We start from the raw sequence: 15,726 nt of genomic DNA, 5'->3' as shown, positions 1-15,726 counted from the left end.
GAGTTTGTATATACCAGGCCACCACTGCATCACAGAAGTGAGCAAAATACATGGCCTCAAAAACAAGAGTGAGCTGAAGCTACCAATCTGTCTCCACTGACTATATGTCTCAGGAAACATGCGAAGAGAGGCAGCAAAAATATCCTTTCTATCTTAACAAAAAGTAAAGAATTTTAACAGCTTATATATGTTAAATAGCTTGGCTTTATATGTGAAACTGGCCTAAATCACTCATAGGCAATATTCTTCATGTTCTTCAGTGGTTTTTCATATCTGAATATAAACCTACTTTTAGTAAGGTTTTTCTTGAGATCCTTTTGATTCTTCATTAGCATTTTAACTCTTGACTCATAGGTGATAAAACAGCAGGTCAGAAAAATTAATTATTTGCCAAACTTTGGCAGCTAGTTGGGATGAACAAACGTAATTCTTTAGGACATAATTTTATTCCAACATTAAGGGTGAATCTGTATTTCTGAGTTGTTCTGATCATAATATCTGATCAATAAAAGAAGAAATTACTTACAGTGGTAGAATTCGCTGCAAAGGGGTAGTTGGCATTCCCATTCACTCATTCTTTTCCTGTATACCTGGTGTGTGACAGGAATTGTTACAAGTGCTGAGGATTCAAAGATGGTTAAGACACTGCCCTTGGTCTCAAAGACCTTTATAGTCCGTTAGGGTAGAGAAATTCACAAGTACATAATTACAAAGCAATGTGATAAATCTTATAAGGAAGATGGGAGCATTGCTTATTGGTAAGGAGAGGTAGATTCTGAAAAGCAAGAGCTGAGAGATCATTACATTCTTCTGTTTGTTCCTGAATCTTTGAAACTTGTTTAAGGGAGTTTTCAGAGGAGGGGAGTGGATTGGCTTGGGAGGTACTGTCACCTAAAAGATGTTGCTGTTTTTCTCAGTCACTCTATTCTTGCTTTGTGCCATGAATTTTATAGTTGGGGCTAGGTTTTCTGGCCTAGAAAATACTATATTTCTTGAAGCCTGACCTATTCTCCCCATGAGTGGTGGGGAATGGTCTATATAGGGAGAGATTGGGGTACTGTAATATAACAGGAATATAAAGGAAATTTAGTGATATCCTAATTTGTTGCCACACAAATAGAGACAAATTTGCACACAGGAATATCTTAGATATTTACTAAGTTCCTAGATGGCTAAGGATACATTTTGCTTATGATGGCAACCTTTCCATGGACACTGATCACTGAGTAGAAACTTTCAATCAGTTATATATTTTGGACAGAGAGCCAAATACTTTTCTAAGTTGGGTTCATGTCCTTGAGTCTAAAAGGGAGTCTATGTGAAATGTGTCTTCTAAAAGAAAAATACATCAAGAACGGATGCCCAGCAAAAATACACTGAAGGCAGAATCATGTATGTTTTATTCACTGCTCTATCTTCACTAACCAGTACTGCTTTCCTGGGACAAGAGAGACGTTCAATAAATATTTGTTGAATTAATTAGTGAAGAGTGCTATAATGACAGCTGATTTATGTTTGAGGAGGGAATAGAGGGATAGTCACTTTGAAATTGGAAAAAGTTCATATATTCAGCAATTTCTCAAGCATAAATCAGGAATACTATCTTGCTTTCTAGTATCATAATGAAGTTATAATGGACTGTCCTATGAAAATGAAGAAATTCACTCAATAGAACTATTGCATATTGAAATCTTTTGCCAGTGTTCTTCCTAGCAGACATACTGGCATTTATTTCCCTCTACTTTCTGTTTATGCTGCAATGTGATTTGCCTCTAACTGGCTGTCAGACAAACCTCAGCGAAATTTAAAAAATATACTGCTTCACAATTTGTCAGTCACTATTCTTTGAAACTGTACAGAACATGAATAAAAGAGATCAGCAATTTGGCTTGAGATTCTCCGTGGAAAGGGAATTCTGTTCAACTTGCAGACTCTCTAAGCTTCACTGAGAGATTTCTCTAGAATAGGGATGAGGCAGGAGTCCAGGGAAACTCTGGCCTCTGGGGGCAGCTGAGAGGCTTTTGTTTTCTTACATGTCATCAGTAAAGGACAGAAACCACTCACTCAAGCCTGTAGGCATAAAAAATCATCTCTCAAGTTCAAAATCTATAATTAGGGTCATTTGGATATAGAAAATGATGGGGAAACTGGGACAAGATAGGCATTTTGTTGAACCTAGAACCATTCTAGAAGGAAAACAACCTTTTCTTCAAGTATGAAATGGACCATTTTGGAAAATGAGGTGAGCGGACAGAAAGTGCAGTCTCAATTTATGATATAAGAATTAGCCATCTCTGGGTAATATAACACAATAGTTGCTCAGTTGTGTCTGACTCTTGCTAACCCATGGACTATAGCCCACCAGACTCCTCTGTCCTGGAGAATTCCAGGCAACAATACTGGAGTGGGTGGCTGTTCCCTTCTCCAGGGGATCTTCCCAACCTAGGGATCAAACCTGGGTCTCCCACATTGCAGGCAGATTTTTACAGTCTAGCCACCAGGGAAGCCCCTTTCAGTAATAGGAACCAAATAAAATCAGTAACAAAAACCCAACAATAGAATAAAAGATAAGTAAGTTGTTTTAATTTTCCCTTCACAGGGATAATACTTCAGCTTCTTTTACTAACTAAGAGGATCAAATTTATTTTTCAAAACCACAGAAAGCAATTCACAAACCCAGCGCAGCTGTCATTCAGCACCAATCCAGTCTGAGCATTGTTAATTCACTTTGAGTTCTTCCAGAATGGTTGTTAAGCATTTAAAAGGAAGCACTAACACTTCAATAGGATTTTTCCCCATCTCTTTTTGGGGATACAGATTTGTTCTTCTCATTAGTTAATCACTGCTGAAACTAACCTCTGTGAGTCAGCAGTAAGAAAATCAGTTAGCATATCCTCATGCTTTGCTTTGATGGAAAGATGCTGAAGTCTGCAGTAAGAATGAGGTTATAGCAACAAGGGGAACAAGGCTTTTCTGGAACTTGTGAATTTAATCCACACGTGACTATGAATTTAATTAACATATATTGTACCGCCAGCTGTAACCTCTGAACTTTAAATCTCATAGCCTTTAAAGCTTCCTTCTTTCCTAGTCCCTCATGCTTGAAACTTTTTTGTAATGTTATTTCACCACCTTCTCCCCATCCTCCAAATTTTATTAGTTTTTGAGCTGGCTACTTAAATCATGTAATTCAGTTCATATGAAAATGTTGCTTTTTAAGTACTTATGATCTCACAGACTCTATAAAAAGCTTCTGTCTCCCCTTTTCTAAGAGGTAGGAGAAGAAAGAAGAATGAGGATATAACAGCTAATAAATGGCTTTAAATCAGACAGAAGACATGATCAAAAGGGGGTTTAGAAAGAAAATTTTAAAAACAGTTAGTTGGGTTGAAAGAAGAATTATAAAGTTTAGGCAGGTTGAATAAAACAGTCTGTGCCAGACAGCAATAAATCTGATTGAGGAGGGGAGATCCCCCAAAGCAGTGATGACTCAGATTAGGGCTTTGAGAAAAAAGTCAGGATTTTTTAAGTCTGACCAGAAAGGCCTCAGAAAGATGATGTCAAAGAAATTATTGAGGGGGAAAAAAGAGAGAGAAACATTGAGGAGCAGAGGCGCGGTGGATATAATTAATCTTACATTGAAAGAGGCAGTCAGGTCAGTTACTGAAGCAGTATTAGGCAGTAACCTCTGAGACCACCAGGTAACCATCTCAGACTCACCCACCTAGACTTTTCACCACTGATTTCATTAACTTCATTAATATGGTAAGGATACTGGAAAACATTCATTCAATTCTGTCATTCAGTAGATGAGGAAATTGAGTTCCAAGTGGAACTCAGTTCCACCATTCAATAGTGGTTGAATGATTCATTTAAAGAAATTCATGTTGATGTATGGCAAAACCAATACAATATTGTAAATTAATAATAATAATAATAATAATAAATAAATTTTAAAAAAATCTACCAAAAAATAAAAAGAAAAGAAAAAGCAGTTGCTTTGGGTCTAAATCCAGATCTCCTGGCTCCTGATCAGCAAGCATCCTTGCCATCATGCTCTGCCATCAAAGTGAAAGGGGAAAGATACTGCAAACAAACAAACAAAAAATCATGTATATTCTGTGCCCTATTTGGCCAACATGAAAAATGTAGATGATGCAAGAGGTCGCAGAGTGTATAGCTTAGACTCTGAAATCACACGGACTGCATTTAAACCCTGGCTCTGCTCTGTAATGTTAGGCAAGTTACTTAGCCTTTCTTTGCCTCAGTTTCCTCCTCTGTAAAATGGAAACAATAATGGTACCCTGACTACAGGGCTGTTACGAGGGTTCCGTGAGCTAGCACAGGTAAAAGCTTTTAATTAGAGGTTCACTCTTCTCCCCCACAGACCTATTCTGATTAATCACTGCTTTGGGTATCTCTGTTCTCAGATTTATGGCTTACTAAATGTTACTAATATCATATATGAACTGACTATGGTTTGCATCATTTATTTAGACATTAGAAACTGCTTGGATTTTATATTGGGTGAAGTGCTTTGAGATCCTTGTGAAGAAAATTATGTAGAAACAAGTAGCTATTATCATTACAGCAATGATAGTAATTCTGAAGAGTTCAAAGTGCAGACAGCATTCTCTGGAAATTTCTCCGAAGCCTCTTTCCTTTTGTAAGATTACTTTTAAAAAAACTTTCTCCACTGACCATGTTCTGTTTCCTCAGTGCTCTGTCCTATCTCCTCCCTTCTACTTAATAACTTGGAAGGCCCTCTGCACTCAGTTTAATAACCATCAGTCTGACCTTCTAAAGCATCAAATGTCACTATCTGCAATTTTGCCCCAGGGAGTCAACTTGGAAATCAACATGTTATCCTAAGGATGTCTCTCCTGCCAGTGTTTTGGTGAAGAACAGATGAGAATAGTCCCTTGACACTTCTGAGCGAGAATTGAAATAGCAACAAGATCTATGTCTGCAACTGCCATTTATTTTTCCACACGAAGCCAGGGACTATTTCGGGTTCAGCAGTTCCATCAGAATTTGGAATTGTGAAGCTCTGCTGTGAGAGTAGCAACCACAAGATTAAAAACAAAATGGGTATAGCTCAGACCTCAAGCAAGCCCTGGAGTGACAGTAATCAGCAAAATTCAGCTAGGATGCTAGGATGGTAGGGAAAGAAATATGATATACTGCCCATTTTACCTCAGTTTTTCAAACTTTTATCATAGCATCTTTTATTCCTTCCTTTCTTTTTTCTCCAGTTTTGGCCACTGGGAACTGGTTGTATGTGTCATGCTGCCTGAAACATGAATAGAAAACCTGGCCTCTTTCCCCATCTATCCAGTTAGTGTATTCGACAATGCAGAATACTCAGAGAGTCCACAAGAGTGTTCCACATGTTTATTATTCAAGTGTACCTTCTGGATACCTCTCATCTCCAGATTTCTGACCTGATTCTCAACCTTCTTGGTAGACACTCATCTTGAATAATTTGTTCCAGTCAGTAATTAAAATTTGAAACTTACAATTAACTTCTGGGTAGGACTTAGAAGCCCATGTGTATACTGCAGGATGATCTTTCTTAAAATTTATTATTTTTTGAGATATCTGGTTTCCTTTATTTTTTTATTGGAGGAAAACTGCTTTACAGTATTATGTTGGCTTCTGCTGTACAACAGAGCAAATTGGCCATCATTACACATATTTCCCCTCCTCTCCTCCCATCCCACCACTCTAGGCCATCCCAGAGCACACGGCAGGCTCCCTGCGTGACACAGCCACTTCCCGGCTATCCATTTTACACATGGTAGTGTTTATATGTCGATGCTCCTCTCTTCATTTGACCCACTCTCTCCTTCTCCTACAAGTCCATTCTCTATATCTGAGTCTCCATTCCCTCCATGCAGGGTGATCTTAACAGATGACTAAATGAGGACTGGTTATTATTTTTTTAATTCATCATCCTTTATGATAACACTTTGCCACTGTCTATTTATGAGAGAATGCAAATTTAATTCCATTCAGTCAACAGCAATTCCAAAATGCTAAAAAAAGACATTCCTACTTTGTACATCAGCTTCTGCTCAGAAATCATCTTCAAAGGATAAAGCACTAATTCCTCAGTGTAGCATTCAAGGCCTTTCATAGATGACTCTAACTCACTGTTCTAGCATATTCCCCTTTACAAGCCTCCCACTCCACCCAAATAGATGGGCATTTTTAGGGTCTACTGAGCATAACTTGAGCTTGTTTAACTTGTAGTTCTACCTATGCTGTAACTTTTACTTGCCAGACTTCCCCCCACCTCTCTCCAACCTCCAAAAGCCAGCTCAGGTTCTGTTTCTTCTCTCAGACCATTCTAGTCCACTGAAATATTGCCCTAAGAATTTTCATTCCTTACTTTTGGTCACATTGACGTAGCAAATAATTATATACTCCCTCATGATTTTCCTTCTACTGTTTTGTTGTATTTTCTTTCTGGTATTATTTACAAATGTTTGTTGTTTATTGTTTTCATTAAGAATACTAGATGTTAAACTTATTGAAGTCAAAAACCATATAAGCATGAGATTTTATATCTTCAGTGGGGTTCATTTATGTATCTGGTGCTCACTGATTGATCAATATCTTTCAATCAGGTTTGTCTCTGCTGACAAGGGATGACATTGCAGAAATGTATCTAGCACTGAGGCTGAAAAAACCAATTTTCTTCCCTTTATAGAGCTGTAAATCAGTTCCATGATGTGAGAAAAAGTTTATTCATAGTGCATCATATAAAAAGCAGATTCATCTATTTTTAATCCTTCATATCTTCTTTCTCAACTTCTCTCTCAAATTATCTCTCATTTCTCCTAATCACCGACACCTACATGATCTGCTGAAGGCTGCCTGCTACAAGAAGAGGTGCTACTGGCAGACACCTCAGTCTTCTGGTTGATGGTCAAGACTTAAGACTTTAGAAGTGTCTTTATATAATCTAATTCAGGGGCAGTTGGTACTGTGTTTGTGCATGTGTGGTCATGCATGTTTAACAAAGTGAAAATAAGATAGTGAATTCTTGGCAGATTTTACCATGGAGAGGTTAATAAGATTACAAACTGTTTCACGTTCTGAATGCCAAGGTGGTAAAGCAGAAAATTCCAGCGAGCAAACAGGCAGGTACCATCAGAAGGTCTGTGTTAATGTTTCCTGGCAAGTCTTTACATCCATCTGCTTCTGCCTCTTCTCACTGTATCGCCCTGGATTTTTTAAATTTAAAACTTAAGGTAGGAAATATCTTGATTTTTTTTTTCCTGAAGCTTATCCATAATGTAAATGTTAAAATTCATGTTTCAATTACATTTCTGTTTAACTTCTCAGTAAGCCATTAGCTCCATAATTGTGCACATCAACACTTCCTCCCAGATCTGTGCCCTTCGCCAGCTTCACTGCAGTCCTCTACCTCTGCCCCACCATCCCAGTCTTCCACTAGCAGACAAACCCAGCAGTAATTACTAATGACCAAGCACGTAATTCCGGAAGCGTTGAGCTTTTTCATTTGTCGCAACTACGCAGAGAGCTGTCTGGACATGCAGCATGGAGTCAAAGCATTTTTAAAGACTCCTAGCCATCTTGTCTCCCCTCCTCCCATCACTAAAACACAGTTGTTTATTTCATCTGTAGACTGCAGAGTTATAAAATTCATCCAAGCAGTTACATACACTTAAATAATAATTTTACATTTGTATCCAACAACAGTTGAATATATACTTACATGGAACCACATAGTTATCCATAAAAAACTGTAAAACAGTAGTAAATAAATAGCCAGGAATGAAAAGTACTTTCTCTATGTGGATAGGGCATTTGAGCACCTCCAGCATATAAATGACTGGACTTAATGACTAACTAGCCCCAATATAGGATCTTATTTTAAGACTTTTCAAGGGATCATGCTAACGTTTATTTAATGTGTGGTATCTACATTCTTACACATGATGCTGTTACTCTTATTTAACAACTAGTCAGTGAGCACAGTTTTGTTCCTAGTCATTTTATATTGATTTTTGTCCATACCAAATGGCTGGAAATATCCCTGTAACAATTTTTGTTCACTCAGAGGCTCAAAATGTCAGAATAGAAAATAGTTAAAGTACTTATCACTGCCTCAGCAAAATCCCGCAGTGCTGTAAAGGAAATCACAGATCTTTAGGTCAGAGTCCAGTTTCAGTCTAACACCATGGTCCTTCCATCTGCATCACATTGAAGGACACAGTTGGATTCTCCTGAGGAAAACCAGTCTTAATATTGTCAAAATCAGAAAATTATCCTGAGATAACCAATGTCCATAGGAAACACTTCCTCTCATTCTGAAACCACGGCCAAAGAGGTTAAATCTATACCCTGCAAGACCCATAATATTTCTTAGAGATGTATTTTTTATGGGTATGTGCTTCTGTTCATGCCTAATTACAAAGATAAAGGAGAAGAAGAGGGATTCACTATTGAAGTTGATTTTGCTTAGTTCAATTACCCCCATATTTTTTATCAAATAGATACATGTCAAAAGATATAACATTCCTATAAACAGATCGTGTTGGCGTCTTCGTATATACCCTATCCATGACCACCTAGGATCTGTAGACAGATCTATTTTGTGTCAATAAATAAATAAATAAAACCCCTGATTTCCTACTGGAAGATAAGTACAGATCTTAAAAAATGTGTTTATTTTCTACCTTAAAAAGGCGGGGGTAAGGAGAGGGAGAGGGTAACACAGAAAATTTTCATAAGTAGACTTTTTTCTGAAGCTATGCAGGAGCTAAGGATGGGAACTGGTAATTGCCTGCAGAGGGGTCCAGTAGGAAGGATTTATTTTTTCCTTTTAACCTACTATGCCTGCTCTATTAGGGATATCCGAGAGATCGGAGTCTCAGAGAAGCAGTTTGGCCTGAAACCTCTAGCCCTGGCCAGGCGTCTCTGCCGCAGGTAAATGCGGCGCTGTGGCCGGACCGCTATCCGCGGTGCTGAAAGGTCGCAGGCGCCAACGCAGGCCCCTGGTGTTGCTGTCCAGGGTGCTGAGCACGGGCCGCCGCAGTCCCGGAGGCGAGCCCGAGCCCCCGCCCCCGCCCCCGCCAGTCTTCCGCAGAGCCCTCCCACCCAGCACTACCCGTCCGCCTTCTGCCAGCCTGCTGTTGACGTGGAGCAGGCGGCATAAATCAAGTCTGTGGGGCATGGAGGCTGCTGTGGCGGCTGCAGCTCAGCTTGCCCGGGGCGGGAACTCCTCTTTCTTTCGCCTCCCAGCGCCCACACCCTGCCTTCTACCTAATTCTTCCCTGGATAATAGCTCCCTAACGACAGCAGTCATGATAATAAGGTCAGAACGACAGGGTTGGTTTGTTTTGATCTACAGAATGAAAAAAAAAACAAAACAAAACAAAAAACCCAGCAGCCTAAACATCTCTGAAAACTGCACCGCAAAATGGAAGAGACAGAGGGTCCCACTACTGTTTCAAAAGAGTAAGTTATTCCGTACGTATTCTTGCGCTTCCACCCCATCGCTCCATCTGCACTATCCCCTTTCACTCCTTCCCCAAGCAGCTCACCTCGAAAACACTTTATAAAGCCCTAGGCGGGAGTCTAGCCGGACGTGCACACACGGAATACCGCACCCTGAGTGCACAAATTCTTGTATTTACCCAAGCTCACTTGGTCTGTCCAGCTGTGGTCCCTTCTGGGTATGCAGCCAGCCAGTGCCAGAACCACGACCTGGGGATGGGGTCTCCTTACCTTGGCTTCTCCAGAGGGTAGTGTTCGCCCGGCCCCTGCAGGTTCCAAGTGTGAAGGAGCCGCGGAGCAGGGAGGGAAGGAAAGACAGCGCCTGACCTCCCCGAGGTTTTGTCTTCAATGCAACGTGAGCTCTGCCCTCATCAAAGATGGCCGTCCCTTTTGACGTCAGCAGCTTTTAATAGCCATCTCCTGGAGGGGCGGGGAGGAAGTGTGTTTAGGGGAGGGCGGGGGGAGGACGCGGGCGGGGGTGGGAGGGGAGGAGCCGCGAGGTACTGAGCGCTTGACTCAGCTCCCAGCTCGCTTTACTGCAAAGCTTTGTATTTTAGTTTTTTATAAACACCCAAACGGGACTATTCTTATGATTCCACTTTAACACCCGGGCACGGGCAAATTCATTTATCTCGCGACTGGTCTTCTGATATTGTTTTGTTTGTATAGGTGTGTGTCTGTATGTATATGTGTTATATACATGGACTATATGCGATTATATATATACAAAAAATTTCCCCTGCTGAGTTGAGTCTTTGGTTGAGTCATGAAACGGAAGAGGAAGGCAGAGGAGGAGTAAGAGGGTGGGGGATTTCAGCTGCAATTTGCTTTTTCTAAAAAAGCTGGTCCGAAGGGGCATCCCTGTCAACCCCCACCAGCTCCATATATGGTCAGGCTACGTGGGTTGCTATTTTTATGAGTGATTTCTTCATTTTATCAAAGTAGCATCGAGGGCTTGGAGTTCGCATTAATGTGGTCAGTTGTGGAGAGAGACTAGTACACGTTATTTTAAAGTACGTCAGAGCAATCATCACAGAGATTTCAAAGGAGTTGGGGGAAAGGGTAGGGAATGGCAGGTAGTTAACCCAACTAGCGTGGGTTTGCTGAGTTCAAGGCTTGGAGTTGAGAGTTGTTTGAGGAGGGCAAAATAGATGACGCTGTTTGGGGTTGAATTTGCAATCGGAGCCTAGGGTTTTATGTTGAACTTATTAGGAAGAGTCCACAGAGGCGCCGTACATTCCTTATAGGATTGACTAGGCTTCTGGGGAGCCGGTAGTATGTGAACAGCTACAGGTTCAAGGATGCTGGGACGCTACAAAATTCTGCTGGTTCATTCAGTGCGCAAACCCTGGGTACCAGACGAGGCTGGCCTTCCGATGCTCAAAACAAGAGGTGGGCGAGAGAAGCTAGTAGTCCTGGTCATAGGAGAGATTAAAAAGAATAATCATAAGGCAATAATCTTGTTCTTTGTTGTGTGCTTTAGGCGCCAAGAAGGGGAGGGGCGGTGGAGGGCGCATATGCAAATAGTCCCGCGGTGGCAGCCTTTCGGATGATTCATAGGTGTTGGGGAGGCTGTCGCGGGACTCTCCGCGGGGAGGGCAAGCTGGGGAGCGCGTGGGAGGGGGGATCTCGGTTGAGGAACTGTTTGTACTTTTCCGGGAAGAATGAGATTAGAAGTCGTGCCTCGCAGTGTTAAAATTTGATGGCCCCTTTTAGGTGATGGAAAATCCTTGTCTGGGGGTTGGGTGGGGGGCAACGTATAACTTCCACCCCCAGCCCCCGCAACACACAACCCCCCTCTGAGGCATGAGAGCCAGCTTAGGTTTTTAATGCACAAGGAGAGCGAGAGAGAGAATGAATCCCAGAAACAAAGGAGAGAAGCAGAGTTGTAAAGAGAACATTTATACCGAATAGAACTGTAAGAATTCAATAAGCAATACCTTTAATTGAAATAAGTGGATGTTATTGTCTCTTTAAAGACTTCTTGACCGAAGGGTATTTTGAAATATTAATGTTTTCAATAATAATTAACAAATAGTGTTTGGGTTTTTATTAAAGCTGGATTCTGAAAACAGGACGTGTTGCTGAAATGTGTTTACTTCATTAAACATTTAAGATTCTTATACAGTTAAGAAGAAGAGAATCTGCCTGGTCCTCAGATACTTGACAATGAAATTCCTAGTTACAACTGTCACCTTCGTTGTAGAGCAAGCTGGAACGGGCTGGGAGAAGTGAAGGCGAATGCACTGATGTCACAGCAAAACACTTTATGATCAGAATTTTTTTCCTCTAAATGTGACTTTTTTTTAGCCCATAAAAGTTGAGGGGTTGGGGAGCCTGCAGTGGGAAGAAACGGAATATGTGTATGGCACTCAGTCTGAAAGTCATTCAGGCAGAAAGTTTTGTGCAGGAATGGAGGAGGTAGGGGATTTTCCAGATTAAAAAATAGTAAAACTGAAAAAGTACCTACGTCAGTGAGGAAGGCTCATCCTGTGGGCGACAGCTCTGTGGCAGTCACAGGGGAGGACTGGCTTGGTATTCTGAATTTTCAACTGCTGATGCCCCACACTGACATCTTTAAAAATTACACAGTATAGAAGAGAGTCAGACTGATTCAAAGCATCACAGAAAATACCTCAAGCTCTACAGGATTATGCTGGGTGAAGGCAGCATTTCTCATTCTCTTGTGCTTCTGTGAAAAATGATGCTGTTTGAGATGTTCTTCATTTTGTTCTGAGAAAAGAATAAATTTGGAAAACATAGACATTGGATAAATATAAGTCTATTCAGGAAAACCAGACATCTGTAAATGCATTTTAATATGATAATGAGATTTCCCCCCTAGGGTTTTCTCCTTGCTTGATTTAAAAAAAAAATCCATAGTCATCCTTGCCAGTAGGGAACCAGCATATTTATGTTATTCAGGATCCATAAAGGCCTAAGCCATACAGAGAAGGAAAGTGATGGGAAATTTGCTCTGAAATGATTCAGCTGCCTGTGAGTTATTTCTACAAAGATCCAACATGTAGAGCAACGAATGCTTAGGAACTCATTTGATGAGTAATGAGAAAATTATCTGCTCTGCTGGATGGATATTTACACTATGCTAACTTAGTCTCTGAAAGCTTTTTCTGGTACACCATGCGCCAAAGTATTCTGGTTTGCAGTAACTCCAGATGTAAGATATTTAGTTTATATCTCCCAGGTAAGGTACAAGATACAAACTTCCCTGGTGGCTCAGATGGTAAAATGTCTGCCTGCAATGTGGGAGACCTGGGTTTGATTGCTGGGTCGGGAAGATCCCCTGGAGAAGGAAATGGCAACCCACTCCAGTACTCTTGCTTGGAAAATTCCATGGACAGAGGAGCCTGGTGGGCTACAGTCCATGGAGTTGAAAAGAGTCAGACACGACTGAGCGACTTCACTCTCACTGTCTCTCACAAAGAATAATTATAAAAAAGTTTTTATAACATGTTATAAGGTCTTTCCAAAGTCAGTTTGCAAATAGTTTAGAACTAGCCCAGCTCAGAACCCTCTTCTCCAAGATCATACCCATGAACAATATTTCAAAATATCGTGAGTGCACAAGAATATACAATTTGACAGATCAACCGTTTTAATTCCTTGGTTTCCTTTCCATGTGGCTTACTTGCTGCTTTCTCTTTATACATTTTTCCAGTTCTGACTCCAATCCCCGCCGCATTTATAGACAGTGACTTAATAGTAGCTGGGGAAAACGTAATACTCTAAATCTAAACTCATTGTTCCCTGAAACCTCTGAGGCAGAGACATACCTTGTAGGAGGTAGATGGAGGACTAAAGATACTGGTTTCTGTTTCTGAGTTGCTGTGTTGGAAAAAAAAAAAAAAAGACTACACCTCAAATTTTCAAATAACACCTCATTCCTTACTAAGAACAACATTGTAGGATGGAAAAAGAAGTACTTAGCTGACAGATGCTGAGTGCTTCCAAACTCCTAGTCCTTAATGCATCAAAATTATAAGGTCCCTTTTGCACATGAATGCATCCTAGGACCCTCTCCCATACTGAGATATGAAGGTGGTCAAGCAGGGAAGAAGAACCCTGTGACAGGGACAAAAGGAAGGAGAAGATAGTAGCTGAAATTAGCAAACTTTCAAAGGGTTATTTGAAAGCAATCACAATATTCCTTTAGTAAGTCTTTCAAGAGTTTTATCAGGTCTGTAACCTCTCTATACCTTCGTCCTCTCATAGGTAAAATGGGGATAAAAATTATAACCAACTCAAAAGGAAATTGTGAAGTAATGATTAAGTAAATCTCTCAATTTGATGAGACTCTTAACTTTTCCTTTAAGTAGTGACATAACTCTGCTTTAATATGAAAGGTTGATTTTTTTCATTAGCTGCTAATGAAATATGTATCAGTTAACGACTCTGGTTTCTTCACCTGTATTGGTTCATTCATTACTCAACATTTACCTGCCATATGCTTGACACTGGAATATATTGGGATTTTAGTAAAACAGAGTGGGGAATTGAGGATTAGAGAGGTTAAGTAACCTAACCATAGCTAATAAATGATACAGCTGGAATTTGTGCTTTAGTATAGACTGGAATCACTGTGCTTTAGTACAGACTCTGCCAGCCCCATTGAACTTACTCCATCTGTATCTCTCCAGAGAAACAGAACCAATAGATAATGAATATATATATAGAGAGACATACGTTCTCTCTCCCCCATACTACCCTCCCCCTTCTTGTTCTCTAGTATGTGTGTGTATATGTATGTGTGTGTGTGTGTATATACATATATATATATGCAAAGACATTTACTGCAAGGATTTGGCTCACATGATGATAGAGGCTGATGAGTCTCAAGACCTGCAGGGTGAGTCAATAAGCTGGAGATCAAAGACACCAAGCCAATGATGGTGTAGGTCTAGACCAAAAGCCAACAGGCTCAAGATTCATAGAGAACCATTGTTTCAGTTTGAATCTGAAGACAAGGAAAAGCCAGTGTCCCAGTTTAAAAGAAGCCAGGCAAGAGGAATTCTGTTACTTGGGGGAGAATCAGCCTTTTTGTTCTACTCAGGGCCTTAGCTGATTGGATGAGGCCCACCACGTTAGGGAGGGCAATCTGCTTCATCAGTCTATTGATTTAAATGTTAATTTCATCCAAAGAGACTCTCAGAGAAATGTTTGACCAGATATCTGGGTACCCTGTGGCTCAGTCAAGTTGACAGACAAAATTAGCCCCCATACCCTCACTTTTCAGGTAACATCAACATATTATGATTTGTGTATATCTAATTTCTTTAGCAGCTTTATGGTTCCATCTGCTAATGGGCTTTCCAGGTGGCACTAGTGGTAAAGAACCCATGTGCCAATGCAGGAGACCTAAGAGACACCAGTTCTATCCATAGGTTTTGGAAGATTCCCTGGAGGAGGGCATGACAACCCACTCCAGTATTCTTGTCTGGAGAATCCCACAGACATAGGAGCCTAGAGGACTACAGTCCATAGTGTCGCAAGGAGTTGGACATGACTGAAGTGACTTAGCATGCAAGCATGCTGCTAATGGGATGAGTCTATGGATCACTGACCATATGTTTGGTTGGGCTGAATTTCAAGACAAGATCTAGGCTGGCAAGATGATTACTTGGGATAAGCAGAAGAAATACAGTCCAAATAAAAGAATGCCAAGTTCAATCAAGGAGGGAATTCAGAGATCAATACCTAATAAGGAGCATAAATAAAAATTAGGTCAGAAGAAACACTCAAAATTTATTTGAGAGAGTCAGCCAGAAGTCAGAACAGAATATCAATATCAATGTCAGCTACTGTTTTTGAGGGGATGATGTGAGATCTTCAATAAGAATTGATTCCAAGAGCCAGGGACTCTGGCAGTGAAAATCAGGTGGGGATCGGTTGGTGTGAATAATTCAGGATATGGCTGGGATGGAGCAAGGCTATCTGGGCTCATTCTGTTAGTGTTGGCCATGAAAAGCAGTGCAGTTCTGCCAGCTAACAGGTACCAGGCTGGGCAAGGCACTCTAATATCTCAGCAGATAACATCAGTGACCTCTTGCTCATATCCAGTGGACTGCCCTTCTTTTTAACCTCTGACTTCACTTGACGGTTTGTGCAACTCATTCCATTTCTTAAAGTGCTCTACCATGCACTCTCTCCTGTCTCTACCTTCTCTGTTGTCTGCTC

The 15,726-nt window shown here is 40.7% G+C and overlaps 1 protein-coding gene and 1 long non-coding RNA gene across 9 annotated transcripts in view; one reads left to right on the top strand and one right to left on the bottom strand.

Moving 5' to 3' along the window:
• SNAP25 (synaptosome associated protein 25) overlaps positions 1 to 9,908 on the bottom strand; it is an 83,509-nt gene extending 73,601 nt beyond the window's left edge. For 4 of the 7 annotated variants that reach the window (XM_055543387.1, XM_055543388.1, XM_055543384.1 and 1 more), the window contains exon 1: positions 9,763 to 9,908. The gene's annotated coding sequence lies outside the window, so the exon portion shown is untranslated. Of the gene's footprint in view, positions 1 to 526; positions 591 to 9,762 lie in introns of all 7 variants that reach the window. The other 3 variants (XM_055543382.1, XM_055543386.1, XM_055543385.1) reach the window with 1 other exon arrangement.
• Positions 9,165 to 15,726, top strand: part of LOC129625274 (uncharacterized) — a 38,750-nt gene continuing 32,188 nt past the window's right edge. For both annotated transcript variants that reach the window (XR_008701304.1, XR_008701305.1), the window contains exon 1: positions 9,165 to 9,492. This is a non-coding gene — a long non-coding RNA (uncharacterized LOC129625274). The remainder of the gene's footprint in view (positions 9,493 to 15,726) is intronic.

Source organism: Bubalus kerabau, chromosome 13, assembly GCF_029407905.1.
Source record: "Bubalus kerabau isolate K-KA32 ecotype Philippines breed swamp buffalo chromosome 13, PCC_UOA_SB_1v2, whole genome shotgun sequence".
In the NCBI taxonomy this organism is placed as follows: Eukaryota; Metazoa; Chordata; class Mammalia; order Artiodactyla; family Bovidae; genus Bubalus; species Bubalus kerabau.
Note: the sequence above shows the minus strand (reverse complement) of the source record. Positions and strands in the feature narration are given on the sequence as shown.